This window comes from Rhyacophila brunnea, unplaced genomic scaffold (genome assembly GCF_057557595.1).
Source record: "Rhyacophila brunnea isolate RB1 unplaced genomic scaffold, BYU_Rbru_1.0 scaffold_4, whole genome shotgun sequence".
Classification (NCBI taxonomy): domain Eukaryota; kingdom Metazoa; phylum Arthropoda; class Insecta; order Trichoptera; family Rhyacophilidae; genus Rhyacophila; species Rhyacophila brunnea.
This window is the reverse complement of record NW_028233068.1, coordinates 2377641-2383640: the sequence shown is the minus strand read 5'-3', so window position 1 is coordinate 2383640 and position 6000 is coordinate 2377641.

Below are 6000 nucleotides of genomic sequence, written 5' to 3'. Positions count from 1 at the left end.
CAGATGATTTAGGTTGACTGAAGCCTGCGGTAGCGTAGATAGATGTAGAGTTTATTTTCTGGATACAGAATTACAATTGTTGGAGTAAAGATAACAGTATAATCTGATGTGAGCTATGCTCAAACCGAGCCGCAATTCGGTAGCGGCGACTACCAAACTATTTTTAATGATAATACTGAAAGCAAACGACAGAGGGTGGTCGAGTTACTGAGCTCAAGAGACTGCCATTGAGTGACCGTGTGCAAGTGCGGAGTGACTATTTCCATCATCGTCCTTCGAAACAACTGAATATTCAATACATTATAAAAGTCATTGTTTATCTAAGTTTCAAACTAATAAATTATATTAGTCATTGTTGATCTAGATCTAGATTATGATTGAGAAATCTGCTGACAACTGCCCATCACCACTTTGATTTGTTACACCTGTAATACTGACATGGTATGCTTGCTACACCATGTTCACTCCTAAGTGCAACATTATATTATTATAATATATTTTTATCCCTTGCCCTTTCTTATACATCTATGAGCAATTGAATATAACATTCAATCCAGCATCGATATTATAATGGTTTATGCTAAAATGTATGATAGGTCAGATCAGATGGGAAAATGTGATAACTTTAAAGGTCATTACAGGATCTAAGAGATATATCCACTACACTTTCGATACCGTGGATATCTTTTATTAGATGGGCGAACAATATAAGAAAATATTAAAAAAGGATTTATACAGCAACGTAGTTAGTTACCCAGTAGCAAGTATCGGCCTTGTCTAAATTTCAGTCAATGTTTGTTTTTAATGAATAAAATTCTTAATTCAATTTCGGAAACTATGTACATAATTCTTAAAACTTAAAACTTGATAGGTATGTAATAATATACCATTCAGAAATAATTGAGTTTATATGCAATTAACTAGATAGTTTTACTACCCACTCACAAACAAGCAACAAAAATAGAGTTTGTAGAACTTACTAATGACATAGTGAACATGAAAATGAAAAAGAAGACACCTGTAATAGGTAAGTTAGTTGTTATTTATTTTCTAATAAACCCAATAAAATAAATAATTAATTATTTGCGCGAGGGTGATTTAGCATGGACGTTGTTTTATAAATTCTTGAAATAGTATATATTTAGCTAACTTCGTGCATGTACTTATTTTCAGGGTGGCCCAATTAATTGAGACTGAAGGTTTTGAAAAAATCTTTTTTGTTTTTCATTTTATTTTATTTTTGCAATGCTTAAAACATTTTTGTGAGATATATAATCGTTACTTAAGATGTGCAATAACAAAAAAACATTAAATTCCTAGTAACTGCAAAAGTTCAAAAATTGTGGTTTACATCATACAGTCTAAAGTTTGTTCACTTTAAGGCATAAAGCCCACCAAAAGAGCGTTCGGTGCGCTCACTACTGAGTAGGCCCCCTCCCACCCGCGCATTACCCTTCACCTATGCAATAAGGGGCCCAAGAAGCACAAAATAATTATTATTATCAGCGTCTCTCATAACAAAGCAATAAAAATATTATAATATTTCTCGGGGCTTGTAATTACGCAATAACTAAACAATGAGTTCTCTTTTATTAAATAATGCCTTCTCGCCCGTCTATCGACGACGCTTCCAGAGCGTGATTTTGCTCGCCGTGTTCAATGAATAGACTACGTTGTATTTTAGTTAATTCGTCCGGTTGAAAAGCCACACAACGGTGACTCATGGGGCAGGCGGGCACAATGCGTCGTCAAATGCAGTGTGCGCTGGCGTATTTGATTACGTTGTATTTTCGATGATTCACATAGAAAATGCGCGAGCGCCCCGCAAGCCTGCTTTAGTGGACTTTATGCCTAAGTATTAGTGTGCTATTTTTTTAATAGAACGTTTTTATACCCATCAATTTATTCAAGTACGTAAGTATATTACATACATTATTTTGAAAACACTTCTGAAAAAATGTATTATAACCAATAGAAAAAATCTTTTTGAAAAAAGTAAGACACCCCGCGGGAATCGAACCTATGCGCGACGGGCGCGATACCTGAAAGATGCAGGTTCGATTCTTGCGGGGTGTCTTACTTTTTTCAAAAAGATTTTTTCTATTGGTTATGTCATAGTAATACATTTTCTCATATGAGTGTTTTCAAAATTATGTATGTTCAATACTTAGAATATTACATTCTTAAATCTTGTGAATTATTTGTTGAATAAAAAAAATGTCTATTTAGTATATTATTGTTTTCACTGTATGTACTACTTATTTTTCTTTATATGTGTAAGGTTGTGAACGTCTTGTACTCTTAATTTGTAATATTCATTCATGTATATTATATAAACACTAACTTAGTGGGGAAATCGTGGTCAAAAACATCAAACGTTAAACCCAGCAGTAGTCTTTTGCTTCAATGTTTTTATAATAAAAAAGAAAAGTTATATTATTTATCTTTTGTTCAAAATCTTAGGATTCACCAGAAAACCGACACTCCTGTGAAACACGCCGAATTTGTCCTCGGCTTTACTTGACTTTTTCATAGGGCCCTGTACTACAACACTACAATCAATATTTTTTGTGCAGTTGCATATACCCCAAAATTGTAGCTATATATGGCACATAATTTATTGGAATACTTAATAAAATGTGTATTATATGTCCCCACTGCATTATTATCAAAAATAAAAACATTTATGTCAAATGATACCAATAATCTAACATATTTTCATTTTAGAATTCTGCTCAATTTAGAAAGCTGTAATTCAATAAACTTTAACAAGTTGGTCTTCTATATGAAAATTCTTTTCTATATTATGTGCTAACTTAGAAAAATGAAAATTCCGATTCATCAAAAACTCTGCACTGCAAGGCCATAGGTTTCCACTCCCTACCCCTGATTTAACCCTAGCCAGAATACCTACGTACGTATTATTTACATTTATATTGTACCTATTATATTTTGAATTCACTAATTTGGCATTGTTTTCTATCCAATGATGATTTAGTTACCATAACTTTTCGCTCCTGTAAAGTTTGAAAGGCATTCTGTAAAATGTAATCCAAATTATTATTTAATCCCGTTTGAAAATGGAACGAAATGAATGTTATTAAGCGCTGCTGACATTCGATAAAGCCACTTACTAGTATTTTGTGCTGGCAACACTTCGCTAGAATTATTCATTAAACCCTTTCGCTGATGTTCATATTACTAATGAAACTAGCCAATATCCGACTGACGACATTATTGTAATGAAATTGTATACATATCATGTATGTCTATATTATTAAACATTTCCATTGTATCAAAACCTGTGTAGTAATAATTCATATTTGCACACTGGTCAAGAATAAATTAAGTACCTAAGTAAAATGAATTCAATTACAGTATCAAATTAGGTAGACAACTTAAAATTGGTTATTTCATTACTTATTTAACTAACTTCTCCTATTCTGTGCCTCATTACTGAGGATGGTAATTACTGAGTTAAGTAGTATCACTCAGTAAGATTTATATATAATATGGGCTTTGTATAGGTCAGAATTAGGATTATAATTTATTTGTAAACAATAATATTAGATACCTACCATAAATAATCCACAAAATTGTATTTGAATGTCGCTTCCGTCCGAATCCTAATCATAATAATATGTTACTTTTATATAATACTTACTAATTAATAACAATATGTCATAAGTATTACATATTCTAAAACTTACATATTTCACTTTTATCTGATAACAAATATCCTAGATAGGTAGGTACGAGTAGTATTTAAATTTATTACAATGTACTCGTATCTAAACCAAGTTTTTGAAAAATAGTTAATGTAAATAATAAATATATTGTGGTGATTGACCTTTTTCCGTCTGACTTCTCTCCAGTGGTTTTAGCACTATATGATAACAATACAAAAATATTAAAAATCTACGTATTCAAGGTGTTATAAAACTATAATAATTATTATAAAATCCTTGCATGACTCATGAAATAGGTACATAAAACCACAAAAAACTATGATTCGTTTTAATAAAAAAAAGATAAGCCCAGAGGTACAAGTATCTGAAGCCATAAAAATCATAAACAAACAAAATTCTACATACTTTTATTCACACCACTTGAAATACGTACACCCGATCCTTTTTTGTACGGTTTCGAAATAACACGGTTTAGAAAAAATATCTATTATTTTTTATTTACACTGATATTTTTGCTTTAACACGGTTTAAAAAAACTAAAAAGAATAAAAATACGTATGTATGTACATATTTATCAAAAAATTGCGTTGCAATGGACTGCACGCCACTGGTGCATACATATGTTGTCACCAGATGCCGCCCAAACATACATACTTACCTACATACATAGCGCCACTAGTCACTTCGGGTTCGATACGAGAGACACGTCGCGTGCTTTGGCGTCAGCATCATTAAATATTTCCAGCGATGAGTGATTTTTTCCCAGCGAAAAACAGCAGTAAACGGGCACGTTTATTGTCAGGTAGCGACACTGAATGAATAGGTATATTTCTCGATGTTAAATTTAATTGAAAACTATTTATATATTTTTATATATAAGGTAAACGTACCAGTAGTTGACCACTTAAGAAAAAATTTCAACAAAAATAACGATTAACGTTTAGCATTACACCGAATGTTGGCAAAGCAAGTCTACTCATAATGGATCAAATGTCTTAATTAATATGACAAGACAAAAATTAAGAAAGGGTCTGTTACAAAAAAATTGTGTTCAATTTTTCAAGACCATGTTTTTGTTCCAGTAGTTGACCATCCAAAAAATTGAAAGTTCCAGTAGTTGACCACTATATGTTTCAGTAGTTGACCATGTCTAATCAGGGGTTCCAGTAGTTGACCACTATATTTTTCAGTAGTTGACCATGTCTAATCAGAAGGCTTTATGGCAAATCTGTCATGAGAGTTGCTTCAGGGCTTCCTGTCAGACCACTCTAGCCCATAGCTACTTGAATCAACTTGGTAGCAATGGGCGGTTTAGTAACAAGTTACATAGGAGAGGATTTTGTTTGACAGCCAATCATCAGCTTTGTTCGGGTAACAAAAGGTGCAAAATTAGTTACTTCAAACTAAAAATACAAAAATATATTTATTTTAGCAACTAAGTACATACATACTACATAGTAACGCATAGGCTCAGTACTTACCAAAATAAAACTTTGCATAAAAATCCTTAGATATTCCAAATAAAGTCCAATTCCGGAACTAAATAAAAATTACGAGTTTTGCGAACTTGTGTCGGGTCATTTATGTGGGATACTACCACCTTCCATTCATATTTAAGTACATCGGGTCACTCTGGCCATTTCCATAGTCTCTCGCACTTTTGCATCGATGAAATAGTAGCTTTTACTTTAGAAATATGGACGATTTTCCCCAGGAAGTATTATAATATAATGTTCATTAATGACTTACATAACGGGCAGCCATCGAGTTTTAGTCTTAAAGCTTTCATCACTAGACTTATGCCATTCACTCTCCGCTGAGTTTGAAATGTCAACACTTGGGTTAGAAAACTCGGAAGAAAAACGCATTTTCTTCTTGACTGCTTTCAATTGCCCCGTTTTTTTTCATCCTTTGCTTGCTCATTTAGTTCTTTCTTTCTTTGCCTCTCTGCAGCTCGTTCTTTTTTCAACCGTTCCATTTCTTCTTTCTTCCTCTTTTTGTTTAGGAAATACTCCTGGCAAGGTTTACCGAAAACACTGGTGGGGGTTTTTTTTCCCTTTTTTGCTTTCTTCTTGAATTTTTCTTCCCCTTCACCGGGGAAGAAAAAATGTCTCTTGAATGGACTACGAATATTTGATGGACCAGCCACGGGTTCACTAGCGATTGGAGACGAAGTATCATTACAAATCCTTATACCAGCCTTAGGTGTACTGGCGATTGGAGACGAATCACCATCACAAGTCGTTAGACCAGCCACAGGTGCCCTAGTGATTGGAGATGAAACATCATAATAATTCATCATCGGAATCCT